Genomic DNA, 25,925 nt, shown 5'->3' with positions numbered 1-25,925 from the left:
GACTCAAACCAAGAAGGCAGAAGTGTATGGGGTACACACCTTCACCACGAAATGTCCACCGATCATATTAAAAGTGGAACTGAATGAAATTCCAGTATCCATGGAATTGGACACGGGTGCGAGTCAGTTTATCATGAGCAAAAAGGCCTTCGACAGGCTGTGGTGCAACAAGGCACACAGGCCCAAGCAGAGCCCTATTCATACCAAGCTGAGAACTTACACTAAACAGCTGATCCCTGTAATTGGCAGCGCTGCAGTAAAAGTCTCCTATGATGGAGCAGTGCACGAACTACCACTCTGGATAGTACCAGGAGATTGCTCCAAACTGTTCGGCAGAAGCTGGCTGGGAAAAATTTGCTGGAACTGGGACGACATCCGAGCGCTTTCGTCCGTCGACGACTCTTCATGTGCCCAGGTTCTGAGCAAGTTTCCGTCGTTGTTTAAGCCAGGCATCGGAAGTTTCTCGGGGGCGAAGGTGCAGATCCACTTGATTACCGGTACATGGCACATCCACCACAAGGCACGGGCGGTGACATATATGATGAGAGAGAAAGTGGAGATCGATCTAAACAGGCTGCAACGAGAGGGCATCATCGGGCCGGTGGAGTTGAACGAGTGGGCCAGCCCAATTGTTCTGGTTCTCAAGGGTGATGGCATGGTCAGAATTTGCGGGGTCTATAAAGTAACGATTAACCATTTTTCGCTGCAGGACCAGTACCTGCTACCCAAGGCAGATGACCTATTTGCGATGCTGACAGGAGGAAAGACGTTCACCAAGTTGGAACTGACTTTGGCCTACATGACGCAGGAGCTGGCGCAATCTTTGAAAGGCCTCACCTGCATCAACACGCACAAAGGTCTGTTCATCTACAATAGATGCCCATTTGGAATTTGATCGGCCGTGGCTATTTTTCAAAGGAACATGGAGAGTCTGCTAAAGTTGGTTCCGTGCACCATGGTTTTCCAGGACGATATACTGATCACAGGGCGGGACACCATTGAACACTTGCAGAACCTGGAAGAGGTTCTAAGTTGGCTACATTGTGTGGGACTCAGGTTGAAGCGCTCGAAGCGTGGCAGATGGCATCAGACCCACCGACACCAAAACGGAGGCCATCAAGAACACACCAAGACCACAGAATGTGACGGAGCTGCGGTCTTTCCTGGGACGCCTCAATTATTTTGGCAATTTCTTACCCAGGTTAAGCACCTTGCTAGAACCTCTACATATGTTGCTACGCAAGGGAGATGACTGGGTATGGGGGAAATCACAAGAGACAGCTTTTGAGAAAGCTCGAAATCTGTTATGTTCCAACATACTGCTTGTCCTGTATGATGTTTGTAAAAGTTTAGTGCTAGTTTGCGATGCGTCTTCGTACGTGGTCGGGTGTGTGTGACAACAAGCAAACGAATCAGGAACATTGCAACCGGTCGCTTATGCATCCAAGAGCTTGTCCAAGGCCGAAAGGGCTGACAGCATGATTGAAAAAGAAGTTCTGGCATGCGTTTATGGGGTAAAAAAAAAGTGTCAGTATCTGTTTGGGCTTAAGTTCGAGTTAGAAACTGACCATAAGCCGCTCATATCGCTATTCTCAGAGAGCAAAGGTATTAATACCAATGCCTCTGCTCGTATCCAAAGATGGGCGCTCACGCTGTCTGCCTATTACTATCTAATTCACCACAGGCCAGGCACAGAGAACTGCGCTGACACCCTCAGTCAGCTACCGTTGCCCACCACCGGGGTAGAAATGGCACATCCTGCAGATTTGCTCTTGGTGATGGAATCATTTGAAAACGAAAAGTCACCCGTTATGGCCCACCAGATCAGGACCTGGACCAGCCAGAATCCTTTACTGTCCCTTGTAAAAAACTGTGTCTTCCATGGGAGCTGGTCCAGCGTCCCAGCGGAGATGCATGAAGAGATCAAGCCGTTCCAGCAGCGTAAAGGCAAAATGTCCATATAGGCGGATTGTCTTTTGTGGGATAGTCGGTGGTTTTGCCCAAGAAAGGCAGGAAAATGTTCATACGCGACCTACATAGTACCCACCCAGGCATAGTAATGATGAAAGCGATAGCCAGATCCCAGATGTGGTGGCCCGGCATCGACTCAAATTTTGGATCTTGCGTGCGCCAATGCAACACTTGCTCTCAACTGAGCAATGCACCCAGGGAGGCACCGCTAAGTTTGTGGTCATGGCCCTCCAAACCGTGGTCTAGGATCCACGTTGACTTTGCTGGCCCGTTTCTAGGCAAAATGTTCTTGGTTGATGTGGATGCTTATTCAAAGTGGATTGAGTGTGTAATAATGTCTGTAAGCACGTCCACTGCCATCATCGAAAACCTACGAGCCATGTTTGCCACGCACAGCCTGCCGGATGTCCTTGTCAGCGACAACGGGCCGTGCTTTACCAGTGCTGAATTCAAGGAATTCATGACCCGCAATGGGATCAAACACGTCACATCTGCCCCGTTCAAGCCTGCATCCAACGGCCAGGCAGAATGGGCAGTCCAAACCATCAAGCAAAGCTTGAAACGCATGTTGGAAGGCTCCCTGCAAACCTGCCTGTCCCGAGTCCTGCTCAGCTACCGCACCAGACCCCACTTGCTCACCGGGGTTCCCCCAGCCGAGCTGCTCATGAAAAGGGTGCTCAAAACAAGGCATTCTCTCATCCACCCTGATCTCAATGATCATGTTGAGGGCAAGCGGCATCGACAAAGCATGTACCATGATCGCGCAAATTTGTCACGTGATATTGAAGTCAATGACCCTGTATTTGTACTCAACTATGGACATGGTCCCAAATGGCTTGCTGACACTATCATAGCCAAAGAAGGGAGTAGGGTGTTTCAGGTCAAATGCACCAATGGACTAACTTGCAGAAAGCATTTGGACTAAACCAAACTGCGATTCACAGACAGTCACGAGCAACCTGAAGAGGACATCACCAACTTTGACATTCCGACACACATACAAGTGCCAACTGACACCACAGTTGACCACGAAGCTGAACTCATCATCCTCAGCAGCCCAGCAAGACCAGCTGCCCAGCAGCCCAGCGAAGAACTAACCACCTCACCTGCACCTGCATTTTTACCTAGACGATCGACTAGGGAGCGAAAAGCCTTAGATCGTCTCACCCTGTAAGTAAGTGTACTATTGAAATGACTTTGGGAAGGAGTGATGTTATGTGTGCAAACCTATGTAACCAGCATTCTACCGCAACCAGAGGGCATATCTGTTGGAGTTCCAAGGGATCCCAGCATCCCTTGGGAGCACTGTATATAAGCAGGCCTCCCATGCTGTACCAACACTCTGGAGTTAGAATAAAGAGCCTAAGATCACACTTACTCATGTCTACAGTACTCAATCACATTACTTTATTTTGGACATTACAATTTCCTCCCTCCAATGCCCTAATTCAGAAAGTCTCTTTCCCTCTTTACTGACAATCCTGGTTGCAGCTTTGCTGCAGGAGTTGTGAGAATTCCTGGTACATCAGAAGTTCAGGAATCACCACATGCAGCTTGCAGAACCGAGCTGGTTCCCAGAGAGAAACAATGGTGTCAAGCGCAAGCTGCAGCCTAGACTAGCATGGGAATCAAGGAGGGAAAGAGTGTAAGATGGCAACATGATCACAGCCAGATATCTTGGGACAGCTGTTGCATTGCAAGCTCGCTGATGTACTACCCCAGGGTATAAAATAAGTCCAGATTCGCATACAGGGCATACACCTGGCTACCTTGCTGACTATAACATTAAGCAGACAGTTATATCAGGCCATGCATATGCCATGAAGAAATTCTAGGGAGTACTGTGGTGATTTCTTTAAGCGGTTTTGTGGAGAAATGCATAGTTGCCTAACAGCGGGATCGGTTGCGCATTCACAACAGCAGCAAGTCCCTGACTTGTTACTGCAAGAAGTAGGAAGCCCTTCCTGCTGGCAGCACATGTCAAAAATTTGGGTGAAACTATTTTGGGAGAAAAATTTGTCCCTTTAGTGCTGCCCATTAGCAGGAATAGATGGTGCTAATGTGGTGTTGAGACCAATATCAACAGGACAAGGTGAATCCAGCACTGCAAGCCAAATTGGTACCCCCGTAGTGTTGCCGGTAACAGCTATCGCCGGGGACCTCAATGCCAAGGAGATCGTGCAATTTCCCAAATTGCTTTAGCCACTTACCTTACCACCTGGAGTAAACACCAACAGGGAGAGGTAGCATGCAGCGCCAGGAAGTCAGCTGTAGGGACGTTATTTAAAGGGATCATTAATAATCACTTGCACCTGTCAGTTTAGTGCAGCTTCAGTAGCTTTTTGTTAGTTTCAGTTACTGCAACAGTTTCATTGAGTAATTTTAAGGTTCTTTTGTATCACGAGTCTTGTGGCAAGTACAAAGTAGTTACATTTATTCTTCAAAGATTCCAACTGCAACACTTGGTAAGATTAATGGGAGCTATACTGGCATGCCACCTCGCCCTCCAGGGTGTACGGCAGAGGGAACAGAGGCAGTGAGAAAGATGGGAACATGTGCGCAGAGGGTGGACGACAAGGATGAGGAGAAAGAAGATGAGAAGGAAGAAGACGAGGAACAGGCTGGAGGGACGAGGCAGCCAGACAATCGGACAGCCAGATGGGCAGTCAGTGATGTGGTGTGCCACCTCCCTCCACATAGTGCGACAGACTCATGGTGAGGACCTCCTGCCAGTTGGTGGGTACAGGACTACCCGCCTTCTCTCCAGCGCTAAAACTAATACCTCCAAAATTATGGGAAAACCTGCAGGCTCTCTCCCTGAGCCGGCTATCTGCCATGGGGATTTGTAAATAAGTACTCCTTATCCTTGTCCTTCTTCTTATGGTTGTTGCACAGCCAACAATGCTGAGAATAAGGTGCTGCAGCATCAATGAACCTCCCCTTTATGTAATGAAAAAAAGCATGTGGCAATCATGAGTTGCGATTAGACTGCATCCGATATTGGTCAAACCTTTAAGTGTAATGCCAATGAGCTTGGCTTTTAGACTTGATTTAAGGCTCCAATCATTTTATTGAGCAGTGAAGATGAAGTTTGCATGCAGTCTAGAGCATTTTTGCCTGGTGCGAATTCACTATCTTTTGTCCTAACACTGCCTATCCCTTGACTATAATGAATTTCTAGCAAAGATTTGCATTTATATAGCACCTTTTATATCCTCAGGATATCCCAAAGAACTTTACAGCTGATTAAGTACTTTTGAAATGCAGTCACTGTTATAATGTAGGAAATGGTCAAAAAATCATGAGCAGCACATGCCCAGTTTCCCGATATAATCTGCTGTGGGTGAAGCTCTCTGCCAGCCAGGAGTTCCCAAATTTTATCTTGAATTAAAGGATCGTAAGTGTTTGCCCACAACTGACTAACTGATCTAAAGTTTCCAGGTTTATCCTACTCTCCCTTATTGAACAAAGATGCTACATTTGCTACTCTTCAGTCTCACAGCACAAATTGTATATTTAATGAGGATTGAAGAATTGTTGCCAGGGTCTTTGTTATCTTCTCTCTGAATTACAACAGCCGAGGCTACCAGGACCTGATGACTTATCCTCCCTGAGTTCTGCTAATTGTAATTAGAACCAATTCCTTCCTACAGTTATCTTCCAGCAATTGTTTCAGATCCTCTTCTCGTAAACCTACAATCTCGCTTCATAATTTGTAAAATCTGATGGAAAATATTTAACATTTCTGCCATATTCTCATCCTCTACGATTAAACCCAATCCATCCCTGAGTGGTCCTACTCTCTCTTTAACAATCTTTATGTACTTAAAAAAGCTCTTATCAGTAGCATTTCTTTGTATTCTCTCTTAGCCCTTTTAATCTCCCTTTTTACATCCCCCCTACACTTTCTATAATCACGATTGTCTTTAGTATTGTTAGCACTAATGTTATTATATCTGTCTCTCTAGTTTTAATGTATTTTTCCATGGAATTCTGTTCTTTGTTGCCATATAGGAATATATTTACGTTCTGCTCTATCCACCTCATATTTGACGATTTCTCATTCCTAATCTGTTGACTTGTTTGCTAATTTTTCTGCACAATCAATTTGGGACAGATCTCTTCTTATCTTACTGAACTTTGCTTTACTCTAGTCCAGCACGCTGATCTTTGACTCTTCATATTCTTTTTCTGTTCTTACATTGATCCTAACTAAAATGTCTGCTACTTCTCAATTGTTCTCTTACCCTCTCATCATTTCCCAGAGTTATATCAAACAGTGCTTCTTTCCTTGGAATACAAATATATTGATCTAGGAAACAGTCCTAGATGCATTTTAAAACATATTCTACACTTTGACCATATGCATTATCTTTATTCCAGTTGATTTTGGGATAATTAAAATCATTCGATATTATTATCCTGTTGTACTTACACTTCTCTCTGAACTGTCTGCAGATCTCTACCTCTACCTCATTTCCATTTCAATGCACACTGAGAATTGTATGATTTTGCTTTCTATTTTTTAATTCAATCCATATGGATTCTGTCCATAGATTATAGTGTTGTCATAAAATCCTTTACTGACAATGCCATCCACCCTCTTTATCTCTTCCTACCTCTCCTGTAAATGTCATAACCAGGAAAATTAACTTCCTAGCCTTGTCTAGCCTTTAGTCACATCTTCATTACAGCTACTGTACCAAAACCCTCCATGCTTCTAATGCTGTCATGTGCTTGCACCTTTGAGCTGCTGCAGGCCTTTACCTTCCGCAGCAGTGTGCGAGTTTGCTGTAGGAGAGAAAGCCACCCTTCATGCTCACTTCTGTAGCTGTGGCATCATAGTAATCCCTTCAGGACCCAACAGCAGTGTGTGCTGCTGAGAGTCAGCAAGCACCTCTCCTTCAGATATAGTGAATGTTTCAAACAACTTCTTTGCTTTATTTTGCAAAGCTTTCACTTGGAGTAGCACTGTCCTTTTAGCCTTGACTTTCTTGATATCATCTGAAACTGTTTTATGATTTTTGGATAAACTTCCTGTGAGAAATTATTAGCTTAAGCCAACTACCACTCAACTTGAGTCAAGGTGGCCTGAGCTAACTGAAATCCCCAGAGGGTTTACATGGAGGGGTGCCCTGAGATAATGCATGTAGCAGATGGTATTAAATTATGCATAAGCTGACTTTTGATCTACAGCTAAAAATTGCCAAAATAAATCATGTGTGCTATTTGTACTGGCTTGATATAAATCTCCTTGCTCACAGTAATTACTGCTCTGAGGAGAGCTTTTACTCTCAAATCTAATCAGAGTAAATCATTTTTCATCATTTATGTTCCTGAGCTTGCGGCAATAATATAAATGGGATACTTGTAACAATGCTCGCTGGACATCTGAAAGTAATATTGTTCACAAAATATTTACTAATAAATCAGTTTAAACAAAAAGTTTGCTTTAAGTGAATTTGATGGATTTTGAACTAATTTTTTGTGAGTGTAATTATATAAATTTAACTCTTTAAATAGTTATGCTTTATATTGCAAGATTTAAAAAAAAACTTTTTTTTTGTTACTTTTATCGTTCTATTTCTGGACACTGAGGGGTCAAGTTTCGGCCTGAGTTGCTCCTATTTTTTTTAGAGTAACTGGTTTAGAATGGAGTATCTTAGAAATTGCAATTCTTGGCATTTAGTTTGCTCCAGTTCTGGTCAGTTAGAACAGTTTCATTTTGGAACAGATTTTTTTTTTCAAAATGGGGTGTGTTCGGCCACTTACGCCTGTTTTGAAAGTTTAGGCAGTGAAAACTTACTCCAAACTAACTTAGAATGGAGTAAGTCTAGATTTTTGTACATTCAGAAAAACCTTGTCTACACTTTAGAAATCAGGCGTAGGTTACAAATCAGGCGTAGGGAACGAGGGGGGGGGGGGAAGAGAAGTAATTACATTCTACAAGCATTCAAAAGTCTTACTTATACAAATAAAGAGCTATCCTGAATAAAAAATTATAAACAAAGCAAATACAAAATATTGAATATTCCTACCTGTGTGAAGCAGCAGCAGCCTTCGAGCTGCGGTGCTTCAGGCAGGCCTTCCATGTAGGAGACAGGGGCGGAGTCAGTGACTCGACGGCAGCCCAACAACGGCAGCCAGCCTTCGAGCTGCGAGGGAAGCTGAGGCCATTCGGCCACGGGATAGGGGAGGCAGCAGTGGCTGACGGCGGCCGAAGACACAGCAAGCAGCCTTTGAGCTGCGAGGGTAACTGAGGTTATTCGGCCATGGGATAGTGGTGGCGGCAGTGGCTGATGGCAGCCGAAGACACAGCAAGCAGCCTTCGAGCTGCGAGGGAGGCTGAGGCCATTTGGCCAGGGACAGGGAGAGGCAGCCAGATAGCCAGTTTGAAACTTAAATTTGTAATTGCAGAATGGGTGCTGCATTGTCAACACCACGGATTATGCAATGGGTCGCCAGCAATTCACTGCATAGGAGAGAATTGATTAGAGCTCACCGCACCAGGAACTTCATAGCCCATAGGCTGATGGGCAGGAGACCTTACCCACGTTGGCAATATCGAGCCAGGCGCTCGTACCTGGACATGAGCGAGGCTGATTGTGTCAAAAGGCTGCGTTTCTGCAGAGAAGTTGTTGTTGAGGTCTGTGCTATGCCGAGAGCAGATTTGCAGCCCAAAAGCAGAACGCCAACTGACTTGTCTGTTGAAGTGAAGGTAACAGCTGCACTTGCCTTCTATGCCTCGGGATCGTTTCAAGCTACAACTGGAGATGTGCGCGCCATCTCTCAACGTGCAATACATGCCTGCGTTTACCAGGTCACGGCTGCACTGTATGCGTGGAGGAATGACATCATCAATTTCTCAATGACCGCATAAGCGATCCATGAGAGGGCTGTGGGCTTCTTCAGAATTGCTGGCTTCCCAAAGGTACAGGGCTGCATTGATTGTACCCACATAGCCTTGCGAGCACCTGTGGAGGATTCCGAGCAGTACAGGAATAGAAAAGATTTCCACTCCATCAATGTGCAGCTCGTGTGTGACGACAAGCAGCGCATCATGTCAGTCAATCCGAGATACCCTGGCAGCACCACGATGTGTTCATCCTACGCGACAGCGTTATATCTGACATGTTTGAGCAGCAGCCAGAAGGGCAGAGCTGGCTACTGGGAGACAAAGGGTACGGCCTGACCATCTGACTCATGATGCCCCGATACGTGACACAGACAGAAGCTGACCGTCAATACAACATGGCGCACATTGCGACGCACAGCATCATTGAGAGGACCATTGGCATATTGAAACAGTGTTTCCGATGCCTGGACCATTCCGGAGGCCACTTGCAATACTCTCCTCAGATTGTCAGTCAGTTCACTGTTGTGTGCTGCATGCTCCATACCTTAGCCATCATGAGGCAGCAGGAGCTGGTAGTGGAACCAGAAGACCCACATGAGGGTCCAGTGCCTGATGATAGTAATTTGGAAGAGCAGGTTGAGGATGATGACGACGATCTGGAAAGTATGCAAGTGCCTGATGCCGGAGCACGAGGCCGGAGGAGGGCCGTCCATCGTGCTCCTTTAACGATTGCTCGAGCCTTGCGCCAGCAGCTCATCCGTGAACACTTCAATTACTGATGCCTGAGGGCTCTGCGACAACTGTTGCGCATGGACATGTTTATTCTTTGGAGTTGTTCCTACTTTGGGCCCAAGTTTCCACATGATTTGCGCCTGATTTTTAGGAGCAACTGGTGGAGAACGAACTATCTTAGAAATCGCAATTCTCCACATTTTTTTTTCTGCAGTTCTAGTCAGTTAGAACAGTTCTACTTTGGAACAGAATTTTTTCTTCAAAAGGGGGCGTGTCCGGCCACTGACGCCTGATTTCATAGTTTCCACAGTGAAAACGTACTCCAAACTAACTTAGAATGGAGCAAGTGAAGATTTTTGTCGAACTGAAAAAACCTGTTCTACACATTAAAAAATCAGGTACAGGTTACAAATTAGGCGTCCAGAACGAAGTGGGGGGGGAGGGGAGGGAAGTCATTAAATTCTACAATAAATTCTTATTTATACTTCTACACATATTATACAAATAAATCCAACCTGAATAAACATTTATAAGCAAAGAAAAGATTAAATAAACCATCTTCCTACCTGTGTGAAAGTGCTTCAGCCATCGTTCGTTCCCGCGGGGGCGGGACGGCCATTCAGTGCGTTCCCGCCAGGGCGGGAGGGCCGTTCAGTGCGTTCCCGCGGGGGCGGGACGGCCATTCAGTGCGTTCCCGCCGGGGCGGGAGGGCCGTTCAGTGCGTTCCCGCGGGGGCGGGAGGTGGGGGGAGAGCCGTTCAGTGCATTCCCGTGGGGGCGGAAGGGGGTGGAGAGCCGTTCAGTGCGTTCCCGCTGGGGCGGGAGGGGGGTGGAGAGCCGTTCAGTGCGTTCCCGCCGGGGCGGGAGGGCCATTCAGTGCGTTCCCGTGGGGGCGGGAGGGGGGGGAGAGCCGTTCAGTGCGTTCCTGCCGGGGCGGGAGGGGGTTGGAGAGCCGTTCAGTGCGTTCCCGCCGGGGCGGGAGGGCCGTTCAGTGCGTTCCCGTGGGGGCGGGAGGGGGGTGGAGAGCCGTTCAGTGCGTTCCCGACGGCGGGCGGGGGTGGGGAGGGAAACGGCTGCCTCAACTTTCTGAGGCTTTCTCACTGCTGCAAGAAGCCTCAGTGCTGATGTGCTGATGGCAATGCGCTTTTATTAAAAAATGTTCAAAAATTAAACAGCTACAAAGAACTACAAAAATGGCCGAGTGCCAATGTTTCCTTCACACTGCGCGTGCGCGAACGCTCCAACGCGCACGCGCAGCGTTGCCGGCAGGAAAAAAACTAATTTAAATAGTACCCGCCCCCTCCCACTTACAAAATCGGCGCGAGTGTAGGCTCCGCCCCCCTGCACGCCGCGCCAGGCAGACAAGGAGCTGCAGGGCGCTCGAGAATAGCGCGGTTTTTTTTTAGGCGCCGTTATAGGCACGAAAAACGGGCGCCCAGCTCGGAGGGGCGCCCGTTTTTTTTCGTGTGGAAACTTGGGCCCTATGTGTTGTGTTAATGGAAGATGATTCAGTTTCAATGAAAAAATATTTTATTGAAAAGTTAACATCACTGCAATAAAATATTTGTTGTTATCAGACTTTACTTTGTAATATGACTCTTGAAGATCACTTAAAAACTTTAAGATCACTTTTTAGGTGCAAAATTAAATAAGTTACAAAAAGTGAGAGCATTTACACTATAAGATCACTTAAAAAGCCTAAGATCACTTATAAGTTGTAAAGTTACAAAAGTTACAAAACAATTTCAATTTAAAAATGCTACTACAGCTACATCAAGAACAAGAACAAAAGCAGTAAAGAAAGGCTGCAACCATCTCTCATCCACATCTCAGTGAATGTTCACTTCTTCATGGGGGTGTCATTTGATTGGCGGGGCTGTGTGCCCTTATTGCAGCAGCTACCTCCATGAGGGCCTGTGCCGTCGCTTGCATGCCCTCGCTGATGGCCTGTGCCGTCGATTGTACTCCCTCGGACATTCCCTCCCTAAGTTCCCGTGTCATTACTGCTATTTCTCCCGTCAGGACTGTCACCTCTTCACCCACTGCACTGACGCTGCCGATGAGTGATCGGATAAGCTCATTGGTCTCCATACCCAATGCCACAACCTGAGCCACATCTGTTGCACGCTGCATCTCAGGAGAGCGTGTCTCCAATTTCCTTCTCCTCTGCCTGGGTCTGCCTCGTGGCACCACTGCACTGGGAGGCGCGGGCACGGACGGTGGGACGCTCGGTGTTCCAAACAGCACCACTACACAGTGAGGTGCGGGCTGGGATGGTGGGATGCTCTGTGTTCCAGACGGCAGTACTAGAGAGAGAGGCACGTTCTGGGATGGTGAGACGCTCGGTGTTCCAGACGGCAGCACTCGAGTGCGAGCCGTGGGCTGGGATGATGGGTGAACGGGTGTAAACTGCTCCATGACATCACCAGCACCATTGGGACCCGCAACGTCGGAACCAAAACCATGGAAGGTTGTTAGATCTCTTAATTTCCAATGAAATACGAACTCCGATGATAGTTTTAACTTTTTAATCTTGGCAGAGAGCAACAAACTTCTTGGCTTCAAGCCAGGTCTTTGTTCTTACTGAGACACATGGTCAAAATGGCTGTATTTATGCCTGGATCAATTTACAGAAAAGAACTCGCCTTCTTTGACCTTATTGGCTCAATTGAAAGTCTTTTAACGTTTTATTGGCTCGCTACCCAAGGTCCGAAAATGTCAAGTTGATTGATGAGTTAATGCAACATGCTGAACTGCATGCAGCAGCCTTGATTTGGGGGTCTGTGAATTTTCACAGTCTGTCTAAATGAACCTGTTTGAATTCTCTATCAATCCCCCCTTTGATTCTTTCACAAACTGAATCATAAAACTTCAGGTATCACTGGTTAAACATTCTACAAAATAATTTCATACATGTTAATAGAGTTTCCTTCTAAAATTTGTTGATGTGTTTCACCACATGTCTGGACTAGTAGCTTCCACACAAATTTACACCAATCCAAGTTCCATCATGGCCACAATGGAAGTCTGGTTTTAGTAGGTTAATTAACCTTATTCCAATTTAATCCAAATCAATATCTTAATTCAACCAGTAAACAACCTTTCCTTAAGCATAACATACCCCTGTGCCACGTACAGACGGTCTGCTGGGACCTGCAAGGTGTCTCACCTGCGTGACAGCAGCGACAGCCACCTGGTCGCAACAACATTTAATCAACATAAACAAACAATATAAAAGTAAAAGGTAATTTACATGTAATTCCCTTGGTACTCTACTATTTCCCTTTGGTGCAGAGGGTCGGCTAGTAAGAAGTAGGCCTATGCCTAGAATACCTACAATCAATACTACAGTAAATTTATACATTTTCGCAAAATGTAATTGTCCTTATTAGATTTCAGCTTCAGTTACGGGTGCTCGTTTAACGTGTGAAGCGTGGATCCAGGCTTTCTTTCCTTGGACTTTAACAGCTGCCTGGGTGGTCAATAACACTCGATAAGGTCCCTCCCACTTGGCACCCAAAGGTTCTTCATGCAACTTTTTCACATAGACCCAGACTCCCGGAATGATGTCATGTCCTCCTTCGGGTGGATTACCCCAAGCTGCCGATACCTGTCGGGAAACAGAACTAATAGCATTGGTTAGGTTCTGACAGTGTGATAACAAAGTGTCACTCATTAAGTGAACATCAGCTTTCCGTAAATCGATAGTTCTTGGCAGCGACATGGGTCCTCCTGTTATAATTTCAAATGGGCTTAGACCTGTAGTTCTGTTCGGGGTTGCCCTAATGCTACATAGCATTATTGGTAGTGCCTGGGGCCATGGTGTTCCTTCTTGGTGATATTTGGCAAGCCGTTGTTTCAGAGTTCGATTCATTTGCTCTACTTGTCCTGATGATTGTGGATGATAAGGACAGTGTAAATCCCACGTAATGTTCAGTAACCTACAGACTTCTTGGCAGACAGCACCAGTGAAGTGTGTTCCCTGATCTGAGTCAATGCTACTCGGGACTCCCCATCGGGAAATGTAATCCTTACACAAGACCTTTGCAGTGTGATTGGCTGTGGCTCTTTTAGTTGGGACAGCTTCTACCCATCTAGAGAATCTGTTGACCATGACAAGAATGTTAGTGTATCCTTGGCATGAAGGAAGAGATATATAATCAACCTGCAGATGCTGGAATGGTCCGACAGGAGCAGGGGGCCTCAGTTGGGGCATTACCGTGATGGGTCCAGAATTATTTTTCTGGCAGACCACACAGCGGTCTGTTACCAGCTGGGCATGTTTTATAAATCCCGACCCCACCAGCTTTTCTGGAACTGTGCCGTCATCTGTTGTGAGGCCAAGTGTCCCCATGAGTGGATCTGTTGGGCTAAAAAAGGCATAAGCGCTTGTGGCGCGACTGGCTTGTCGGTAACTCTTTGTCTCCAGACACCATCTTCGCATAGCTTAATTCCTGCCTCGATCCATGTCCATTTTTCCTCTCAGGAGCACTCGCCTTGCATTGTTTGAAGGTCTCGTGTCAGAGTCCTGAGTGCTTTCAATCTGCACATCTGTGTTGGTTCTTCTGGAGGAACGCCCTGTGAGGCGGCATCTTTAGCTGTCTGGTCGGCTAGGGCATTTCCCTGTGCTTCTGTGGTATTTTCCTTGGTATGGGCCTTACACTTCAGGATGGACACTTCCTGAGGTAATTGTATGGCCTCCAGTAAGTCTCGGACTTCTTTTCCATTTCGGATAGGTGTACCAGCAGCAGTGAGGAATCCTCTTTTCCGCCATAACATACCAAAGTCGTGAGCGACTCCAAAAGCATAACGCAAATCTGTGTAAACATTAGCTGTCTGTCCTTCTGCTATTTGACATGCTTCTGACAGGGCCCGTAACTCGGCCTGTTGTGCTGACGTTCCTGAGGGTAAACGTCCTTTTGCCACTACCTCATATAAGGTTGTAACTGCCCATCCTGCTTTTCTGGTACCATTGTCAACAAAGGAGGAACCATCTGTAAACAGGATGAGGTCTGGGTTGTGCAGAGGCTCCTCTGCTGCTAAGGCTGCTTCTTCTATTTCTTTTAAAATCTCCATGCAGTCATGCTCTTCACATTCTACCCCCCTCTTGCTCCCTCGATTCTGACATCGGGAGTATAGTTGCGGGATTAACCGGGCTGGCCCGGACGATATGGAGATTAGGAGCTTCCAAAACTGCTGTCCAGTGGGTCCATCTAGCTGCCGTCACCTGAGACAGTCTATTCATAGACAGCAAAGCGTATACGGTGTGGGGGACACTTGACAATCAGCTTTTGGTCGAGGACTAGACCCGCAGTGATCATTACCGCTCGACATGTAGCTTCCATGACCCTTAGGCAACTTCCCCATCCGAGGACTACCTCATCCAGTTTTGCCGAATAATAGCCAATAGGTCTTTGCCGATCCCCATGTTCTTGTGTCAGTATAGCTGTCATATATCCTTCCTTCTCATGAACAAACAGGGTAAATGGCTTACCACTGTCGGGGATTCCCAGAGCCGGTGCCGAATACAAAGCCTTTTTCAAACTCAGGAAGGCCTCTTGCTGTTCTTTAGTGAGGGTGATGGCTTCTTTAGAGGCACGTTTCCCCTTTAAAATATCATTCAATGGCTGAGCAAGCTGTGTGAAGGAGTCAATCCAATTTCTGTTAAAGTTACACAATCCCAAAAAAGACCTTAGTTCCTGAATAGTGGTGGGTTTTTTAGCAGCCCGAATGGCTGCAGTTCTATCCTGGGTAAGTTCTCTCTTTCCTTGTGAAATCTTTTGTCCCAGGTATACAACCTCTTCTTGGGATATTTGTACTTTGTCGATGCTGGCTTTATGTCCTTTCAGCCGAAGGTGATCCAGCAAAGCTCGTAAATCATGTTCATGCTGTTCTTCCGTGTTTGAAGCTAGCAGGATATCGTCTACATATTGGATAGCTGTGGATGACAGGGGAGGTAATTCTCGCAAATGGCTTTGTAAAGCCATGTGGAATACCGTAGGGCTGTTGTGGAAACCCTGTGGTAACCGGGTCCAAGTATACTGTTATCCTTGGACAGTGAAAGCAAACCACTGTCGAACCTCCGGTGCCAGAGGCACCGACCAAAATCCGTTGGCCATATCTATAACCGAGAAATATTTATGTTCCGGTTTGAGGGCATTAAAAATGGTGGAGGGATCTGCGACCAAAGGAGCTTTTTGATCAATACACTGTTTAGCTTTCCTATAATCGACAGTCAAATGCCAAGTCTCATTAGATTTCTGTACCGGCCACACGGGGCTATTGGAGGAGCTATGCGTTTTAAGAAGCACCCCTTGTTTCTCCAATTGCTGAATAACCGGTAAGATTCCCGCGATGGCAGTTGGACTGATGGGATACTGTTTAGTGCATGGAGGCTTGGTCCCTGTAAATGACGCAGGCTCCATCTGGAGTAGGCCACAATCGTTCTTATCTTTAGCTCATATCGGGTGTTCCTTCAATTCTTCTTTCTTCAAAGTTCTAATTGACCATGTCACCCGACCATCCTCGAAATGCAACGATGAATCTATTTGGATTAGAACGTCCATTCCCAAAAGGGGTTGATCTACTGGGCCTATCCAGACCAGCGTGGTTAGTTCATGTGGACCCAGCCCTATAAGTACCGGTGTTGTCCTTTTAATTTCCATTTTATGGCCCCCAACTCCATAGGCTGTACGTGCCCTACCATCCAACAGCAAAAAGTCTCCATATTGTAGGGGTAAGCATGTTAATTCCGCCCCTGTGTCTAAAAGACAGTCCACATCCTTATCGCCCACCCTCATAGTTATATATAGCCCATCTCCCCTTTGTTGTATTAGTGCGAGGAGGGGGGCCAGGGTGGGCTCTAATCGTTTTTTGCTATCCCAAGTAACTCCTTCTGTTGTTGTATTGTCAGTCGCTTAAATGCTTCTATGAGATCGTTATCTTGTGACAAGCCTGGTTGTTGGCTGAATTGTATCCCTGGCTGCGTCCTCTTCCCCAGCCATGACCTTGCTGTTTTGCCCTGCACGTCTTGGCCCAGTGACCTTCTTTCCCACAATAATGACATTTTCCAGGTAATTTTCCTAATGACTGTTTATCGGAATCCTGGGATTTCCATCCCATAGCCTGTACAGCTCAGACTTTAGCTCCCATATCCCGATCTAATTGGTTACATCGATCCACCAATGCTGCAAAGGTAGTTCCTCTACCTTCCCAGTCCGGTAACACTACCTTAAGCATTTTGGACAGTTCTGGCTTTAGACCTGCCATGAAAGCTGCTTTCAGGGGTCCAAACACTTGTTCATCCATTTCCTCATCCATATTATTCATACCCGAATGTTCTAGCCACGTGCATCTAAACCGCTCGTCATACTCCAGGACCTCCTCTGTTCCTTTCTGTTGGCAGGCTGCAATTTTTCCCCAGTCTGTCTTAGCTGGACTGAAGGCTTGCAGCCAGTGTTTAATCGCCTCCCATCCTGCGTCTAATTCTTGCTCATTCTGCCCCAAAGCTTCATCTACCTTGTGCAATTTTCTTCCCTGTGTTTTTGGCACCATTATGGTCAAAATTTGCACTCCGTCCCAGGGATGAAGTTGATATATATTTCTTAAGAGGTCCAATTGGTCCCACGTTTTTACTCCCCCTTTCTTTGGATTGGGCAATTCCTTGGACCATTTATCAATTTTCTCTGGGTCTGCCGGAGCATGAACTAAGTATTCTCCATACACCCTTCTCTTTGTTTTTTTGGTTCCGCCCTCATCCGCAGTCTCTTCTGATTTGACTACAACTCGTCTTTTTTTAAACGGGGCAAAGCGCACCCCTAATTCTTCATCATCCTCCGACACTGTATTGTCGGAGATTCAGAAACCGTATCTATTCCTCGGTCGTGTCTTCGGGTTTGCGCTTTTAATTTATCCAAACATGGGTACCCTGGGAATTGATCAATACATTTTCCTTTTCCTATTACTGTCTCTTGACCTAATGATTTTTTCCATTCTTTAATTTCACCTTTAAGATCTTTAACTTCCGCTTCCAGCTTTTCAAGTTCAAGCTTTTTCTGTCACAGCTGTGCACAAACTGCTTGCAATTGATCCTTTGTACTGGTCAGTTCTCGATCATGTTGGGAACGCATTATAATTTCATTCCGGTTTCGGATCTGGCCCATAACCGCTAGGGACCATCTAGTTCGCTGTTTATTTTTCGTACGGGTCGTTTTTCCCCAGACCCTTTTAATCTCGTCCAAGGGAACCATTGTCCTTTGGAGGTTCTGTACTTTTGTTCGATCTTAATACAGGTTTTAGATAAGTTGAATTGTTGCTCTATGTATTCTTTCAACTGTTCGAGAATTAAATCTAGTGAAACTTCAGGTGGTGCCTGCCCACCTTTAACAGTTGTAGGCAATTCTTTGCCCTTTTCTCCTGCTGCTATTTCTTTACTAGGGTTCTTTACTGGGGTCTCGAGTCGTAGGCCTGCTAGCTGATCAATAGGTCAGTGATTAATTAACTAACACACCGCCGAAGTTTAGACGTCTATGGAACCTCGAGCCGACTACCAACCGGAGGGTTCACAAACCGGAGGCTTTCGGAATCGCGTAGAAGGAGAGGCGAATTTAGACTTTTGACCGAGGACTTTTTTTAAAAAGAGGAGTCCTTACCTCAAAATGTAGGTCCGATGTCCAAAATTCAGTTTCTTTCCTCAGCGACCCTGCTCACAGCACCAAAATTGTTAGATCTCTTAATTTCCAATGAAATACGAACTCCGATGGTAGTTTTAACTTTTTAATCTCGGCAGAGAGCAACAAACTTCTTGGCTTCAAGCCAGGTCTTTGTTCTTACTGAGACACATGGTCAAAATGGCTGTATTTATGCCTGGATCAATTTACAGAAAAGAACTCACCTTCTTTGACCTTATTGGCTCAATTGAAAGTCTTTTAATGTTTTATTGGCTCGCTACCCAAGGTCCGAAAATGTCAAGTTGATTGATGAGTTAATGCAAAATGCCGAACTGCATGTAGCAGCCTTGACTTGAGGGTCTGTGAATTTTCACAGTCTGTCTAAATGAGCCTGTTTGAATTCTCTATCAAAGGTGGAACCAGAACCTATGCGAGTGGGAGGTGCAGGATCGGACGGTGGTGCACTGGCTGTAAACTGCTGCATTACACCAGCAGCACCACTGGGACCCGCAACATCGGAATCAAAACCATGGAAGGTGAAACCAGAACTTATGCAAGAGGTTGAAACTCTGATGCCCCTTAATGGGGGCTCATAAACATTAATTTGGAAGCTCTCCCCTGTAGACATTTCAGTCATCACCGCCAGCATCCAGTCTGGATTGTCCGCATCTAGTTGTACTGGTTCTTGTTGTGTATCTTCAGGATCCTCAGGGTTAGCATCATCATCATCATCATCATCATCATCATGTTCTGCAAAATACATCAGAACAGTCAAATGTTTAACAGTAAGGGAGGGGGCAGGATGGGTGGCATGAGTACCCTCACACATAGCAGGCCAGGCAGCAGGTTGATTTGAAGGGCCACGATGCATTTGCAGGACTTACCCTCTTCCTCGCGTGCGGGCCCAGCTTGTGTTGTACTGATTGCTTTTCTCCATGTACGACTCATCATAGCAGCTACCCTCTGTTCCAAGGGTGTCAGTGGATGCAGATTGGGCATGCCTCCTCCTGTTTGAGTTGCTTCCCTTTTGTTGTGGGCCAATTTCTTCTGCAAAGACTAAAACATAACTTTTTACAGAGTGCATCTTTCTGCAGGGTGGGACATACAGATAGTCATGTTACAATTACGATTACATTAAAAAATGAAAATATTACTTACACTAACTACTTGACCAAGGTCATGCCATTTCTTTTTTCACTGGCTTCCAGATCTCATGGTATGCACCACTGCGCAGTAATCTTCTGCAACTTGGTTCCAGCGTTTCTTCATTTCTTTATGTGGCACTTTTATGTGACCTCTGTTGCTGGTATCCTGCCATCTCTGCTCAATGACGTTGACTAATATCTCCACTTCCTCATGCAAGAAATTCTTTGTTCTTGGTGGACGTTGTTCCATTGCTGTATTGAATTGACACTCTTATTTTTCAAAACACACAGTCCTTATTTTGCATGCACCTATGCAGCACCTGTTCTGGAAGTTTAGCAGCGAAAAGCAGCACTCACTCATTTCAGCAGGTGATTTCTTCAACAGTTCTGCTAAAAGCACTCCTTCAGACACCAAAAAATCACCAAAATTCAATCCCAAGCCTTTCCAGAGGTCCGCAAGACAAATCAGCACTTTTCTTTAAGTTCCTTTAAAAATGGCCGAGTGCCAATGTTTCTGGGCTACTGCGCGTGCGCGCTCCAATGCACCCGCGCAGGGCTGCTGGCACAACGTTCTCTCATTTGACTTAGCCCCGCCCCCCTAGACTTGCAGAATTGGCGCGACTCTGTTGCTCCGCCCCCCGCTGCTGTCTGTGCACCGCGCCGAGCTCCGAGGGACCTGCAGGGAGCCCGAGAATTACGAGGTACATTTTTGTCGCGCCTAAACGGGCGTCCATGTCGGGGCTGCGCCGTTTTAGGCGCGGTCCGAAACTTGACCCCATAGATTCAGCAGTTTTGTCTATTGCAGATAAGGTGTTATTGCTGTTATTTCACTGCTGAGGATGCTATTGTGGAAAAGGGCAAACAACTGAATCAAATACAGGAGTGTGCCAATGACTGTTGTGATGTATTTGGTACCAGAATATAACTCTATAATGGTATACAATTTTTAAAAATTATTTGTTCTTGTGATGCGGGCAAGTTCCAAGGTTCTCTGAGAAGGCCTTTTCCTTGAACGTTTTGATGATTTTTTAAACTAATGCCCTCTTGTAACCAAATAAATAGTTTTCTTTGTTTATTGTATCAAGAGCTTTCATAATTTTAAACACCCATATCAGATTTCCTCTTAACATTTTTGTTCCAATGAAAACCACCGAGGTTCTCTAACTAAAATCTCTCAGCCCAGTATCACCTTAGTGAATCTCTTCTATATCTTCTCCAGGGCCTTGACATCCTTCCTAAAGCAGTAATAAAAAATACCTACAAATAGCATCAAAAAATCATATAATTAGATCTGGCTCAGCCTCAAATCTTATAAGAAATCAATCTATGTACGATACTTAGTTGAAATCAATCTATCATTTCTCAGTTGACAGACGAATCAGATTTTACACAGATTTATGAATGGGTGGGAGCCAGTCACATATGAGTGCTGAAATTCACGCCAGTGATGCATATCAGGAAATTGCGGGTGTACTGCCCTGTATTTTCTGTCCTCAATGCATGGAAAATCAAGTGTAGCATGTCTGAATGTCCCAACTTGCATGTCTAGTGTCCAAGGCTCCTGGTTGGCAGTGCAAATTTACAAAATGGTCTCTATAGAATAACAAACAAATAACGGTGTAAGAGGTTCAAACAGTGTTATCTGTGAGTTCTTATGGTTTTTCACAACATTAGAGGGAGAGATGAAAGTACATTGGGTGGTTAAATTCATCTTGGGTACTACTGCAAAACAGAATGGAAAAGAAAATAGGGCAAAGTGTAAAATGGGCTGCAAATGCGCTACCACCATTGGAGAATTTCACTCCAACACATGGCAAATTTCCAGAATTGAATTACATAGCTGAGTTTGAAGAGACTCATACTGCAATGATATTGGGCTAAACTTTCCCGAGAGCCCCTCGACGCTCGATTGCCCGCCCAGAAAAAACACTAACATTTGGTAAGTAACATTGGCGAAAATTTCCACTTTTAAGTTAAAACTAATTAAAACTAATTGCCCGGCGAGAAAATGGATCTTGCACCATTATTCTCAGTGATTTTCTCGGCGGTTAAGGGGAAACTAAGTAAAACAGGTGTTTTTTTAAAATTTAGTCCGAGGCTGCAGTCAGGCCGAGGGAGGGGGGCAAACTTAAAAAAAAATTTCACAAAAAAAAAAGTTAAAAAACATTCCCAAGACACTTTTACATCTAATCGCCATTTTAAAATTTAAAAAATAGAAATGAAGAACCTTTAACTTACGTTTCTTTGCAGAGTACTCACCTACCACCCTGTTTGAGCAGCTTTCGGCGATCTGGATTGGCTTCTGTTGAGACAAAACTTATGTCATGGCGATATTCTCGTCGGCAGTTTGGTCTCAGTTTGGGCATTTTCAGATTTGGGCGATACCATTGAAAAACAAAAGAGAAAACTTTCGCCGGGCAGAAAAACAGCTGTACCGTTGAATCCGCCGAAAATGAAAGGAAAGTTTAACCCACAGAGTTTTATTTCACAGCGTGCTACAGTGTGTACAGGGAAATTATAACACAATAAAGTAATAAACTGAAAGAGCAAAGCTCAAGTAGTTTACACTCTGATGTAAACCACAAGAGTGCACTACAGCCCAGAGCACACTCCAATAGTTTATTTTTCATATGCATTCAATTTACTGTTGTTTTCCACTTCAAAGCTCTGATGGTCTTTCATTGGAATTTGTGCCTTGGATTGGTCACTGGTATATTTTGGCCATTTTCTGGCCCACAAGCATGTTGGATGATAAAGAAAGAAATACTTGCATTTATATAGCACCTTTCATGACCACCGGACGTCTCAAAGTGCTTTACAACCAATGAAGTACTTTTGGAGTGTAGACACTGTTGTAATGTGGGAAACATAGCAGCCAATTTGCGCACAGCAAACTCCCACAAACAGCAATGTGATAATGACCAGATAATCTATTTTTGTTATGTTGAGGGATAAATATTGGCTAGGACACTGGGGATAACTCCCCTGCTCATCTGCAAAATTGTGCTATTGGATCTTTTATGTCCACCTGAGAGAGCAAATGGGTCATTGGTTTAACGTCTCATCCGAAAGACGGCACCTCCAACTGTGCAGCACTGCACTGGAGTGTCAGCCTAGATTTTTTATGTGCTCAAGTCCCTGGAGTGGAACTTGAACCCACAACCTTCTGAATCAGAGGCAAGTGTGCTACCCACTAATCCACAGCTGATATAAGTCTCCAGCATGTTCATGAAAACCCAGCAGGACAGAGATCGTGGCTGAAGGACCTTCACAAGGCCTTCAATCTTTTAAGGTAAGCACATTAGGCTCTTTTAGACCCGGGGGCCTATATTGTCCCCCGCCTGAAATGGGCCACACGCACCCAGTTTCTACTATTTTGATCGGTGCGATGGTTGAGGTGGCCTCTTGAGCGATATTCCAATCTTTGGCTTTTTTTTTCAAGCGGACCGGAAGTCACTCATAATGGGGGCGGTGATTACACTAGAGGGGCGGAAATTGGGGTAGAGCGGAGTGGCCGCCGCTGTCAGTCACCAGCGTGATGATGTCATCACGCGCCGTGTCACCACGGCTCTCCCCTTCATTTAAAAGAGAGAGCCTGCGCGATTTATAAAAGTTCGGTCCACTGGGCCACCAGGGAGGGTTTCGGCCGAGCCAGCGGCCTGGCACCCAAGAGGGGGCATTATTGTCGGCCTGACATGGCAGTTGGCTGACAAAAAAAAACATGGCGACAGCTTTAAGGGGAGCTGAATCTGCCATTGCAGAAGGCCACAGCCTCACGGCGCCATCTGAAAAAAGCAGATTTTGGCACCGCCCAGCAGGAGGAAGATTTTCACGGTGGAATTTTGCCATCGGGTGGGGGCGGGGGAATACCAGCGGTGCGCACTCTAATGACTCACTTAGGACAGATCGGCGGCAGTGAAGCGGTAGGGATGTGGGGGTGAGTGGGGTGGGGAGGGGGGGGAGCGGGTCACCACCGGAACACCGCAGGAGCGGAATTTTGATAACGGCAGTCATTACACGAAAAATCGGCGGCCATTGCACTCCGCAGCATGGCCGACAATTTCTGGTGTTAAGAGGCCTTAAGGAAAGGGAAAATTTCGCCCCACCCCCTGTGTACTGTTTCCCCCCCCCACCAGCTGGCACTTTGGCTTTCATGAATTTTTGCCCCAGGGGTACTGAGCTCCCTTTATTGGCATTGGACATCTTTCAAGTTATCATGTTTGGAGGAAAAGGGAACCACTGGATTGATGCCAGGCAGGTTAGGCTGTCCAAGAGGTGTTCTGTGCCCTCCTGCATGCACTCCATTATTACATAGAGTAGTTGCATACCTTACTTTGCCAGATGTTGTTGATGGAAATTCCTCTTTCCAACGATGAACCCACCTGAGTTTCCATCTAGAATTGCAAATAAGATTAGACCAGGAAATTGGCACTTATTAGCACTTGAGATTTAAGTGCGTCTTAAAGCAGTGCAAATTAAATTAGAACTGATTTGCACCTGAAGAAAAAAATTGCCTCTATGTTTCACAGAGAAATATGCTGATAATTTTTACAGGGAGTTCTCCAGATTAACTGTTGTAACCCAGAGAAACAGCATAAATGGCCATCGGGGAACCTGGGAAAAATGTTACCACATATAAGACTCATGACATACCTTACAGCGGTAACAACCAGCATAATGGTAACACAAAGAGTTGTTGAAACTGTGCTTCAATATGTTGTATTAGTTCAAAAATTCTGTACCAAATGCGAGCAGCAACTTGTCTCAGTTGGTACAATGTTTGCCTTTGAGTCAAAAGACTGTGGTTTGAAGTTCTAATCTAGGATTGAACACAAAACCTAGGCTGACTAAACAGTGTAGTACTGAAGGAATGCTGCATTGTTGGAAATGTTGTCCTTTGTAAGGGAAGTTAAACCAGGTCGAAGTTAAAATTCCCATGGCTCTATTTGAAGAAGAGCAGAGTGGATTCTCAATGTATTGGCCAACATTCCTCCCTCAATCACTATCACTAAAAAACAGATGAATGGCTCTGTTGTGTATGCAATAACTCAATAGACTGAATACTGTAAACTCCGAACAGGTACAAACCTGGCTCTACTTTATTAGGGCTCAAAGTGATTACATTACAAGATGGCTGGCGTTTTATACCTGGGCCACACACATGCGCACAGCCCAATGACCTCCGACAGTGGCGCCACCTGATGGCTAGTAAACCCAAGCATACACAGAAGCATAGAAACATAGAAAATAGGTGCAGGAGTAGGCCATTCGGCCCTTCGAGCCTGCACCACCATTCAATGAGTTCATGGCTGAACATGTAACTTCAATACCCCATTCCTGCTTTCTCGCCATACCCTTTGATCCCCCTAGTAGTAAGGACTTCATCTAACTCCTTTTTGAATATATTTAGTGAATTGGCCTCAACAACTTTCTGTGCTAGAGAATTCCACAGGTTCACCACTCTCTGGGTGAAGAAGTTTCTCCTCATCTCGGTCCTAAATGGCTTACCCCTTATCCTTAGATTGCGACCCCTGGTTCTGGACTTCCCCAACATTGGGAACATTCTTCCTGCATCTAACCTGTCTAAACCCATCAGAATGTTAAATGTTTCTATGACATCCCCTCTCATTCTTCTGAACTCCAGTGAATACAAGCCCAGTTGATCCAGTCTTTCTTGATATGTCAGTCCCGCCATCCCGGGAATCAGTCTGGTGAACCTTCGCTGCACTCCCTCAATAGCAAGAATGTCCTTCCTCAAGTTAGGAGACCAAAACTGTACACAATACTCCAGGTGTGGCCTCACCAAGGCCTTGTACAACTGTAGTAACACCTCCCTGCCCCTGTACTCAAATCCCCTCGCTATGAAGGCCAACATGCCATTTGCTTTCTTGACAATATTAGTATTGAAGATATTAGTAATGGTCTTTTTACAAATTGAGACGGTCGGGGACTTTCCACTCCCGAGTTGAATGTTTCAGTTCAACTCCAGCCTTGGGTGAGTGTTCTGAGTCTGTTATGACTGGGGGCTGGGTAGCCGATCTGATGGGAGTGGCAATGACCACGTCAGGGATTGAAAGTCCAGATTCATTGACCATGTCAGTGATTGAAAGTCCAGATGCATTGATGACAGCGGAGTCCTCTGATGACTGAGAGTAGGTTGGCTGGTTACTGATTGCGTCTTCCTCAGACTGTTCTGGTTCATCCGTGTGCCGCAACTTAATCTGATCGACATGTTTCCTGTATGTCTGCTCATTCTTGAGCTTAACGATAAACACTAAACACTCTGTTACCCTCCTTGGCCGTAACAGTACCGGTGATCCATTTGGGACCTTGACCATAATTCAGTACATACATAGGATCATTGATAGAAATGTCGCTTGACATAGTAGCGAGATCATGATACCCTTGCTGACTTTGACGTCTGTATTCGACACGATTATTCAAGTCAGGGTGGACGAGAGAGAGCTTGGTCTTGAGACCTCTCTTCATCAATCGTTCAGCAGTGGAGACCCCAGTAAGTGTATGGGGTCTTGTCCTGTAACTGAGCAATATG

The sequence above is a fragment of the Pristiophorus japonicus genome, chromosome 2, assembly GCF_044704955.1.
Source record: "Pristiophorus japonicus isolate sPriJap1 chromosome 2, sPriJap1.hap1, whole genome shotgun sequence".
Classification (NCBI taxonomy): Eukaryota; Metazoa; Chordata; class Chondrichthyes; family Pristiophoridae; genus Pristiophorus; species Pristiophorus japonicus.
The sequence above is the reverse complement of the archived record's forward strand: the minus strand, read 5'-3'. Positions refer to the sequence as shown.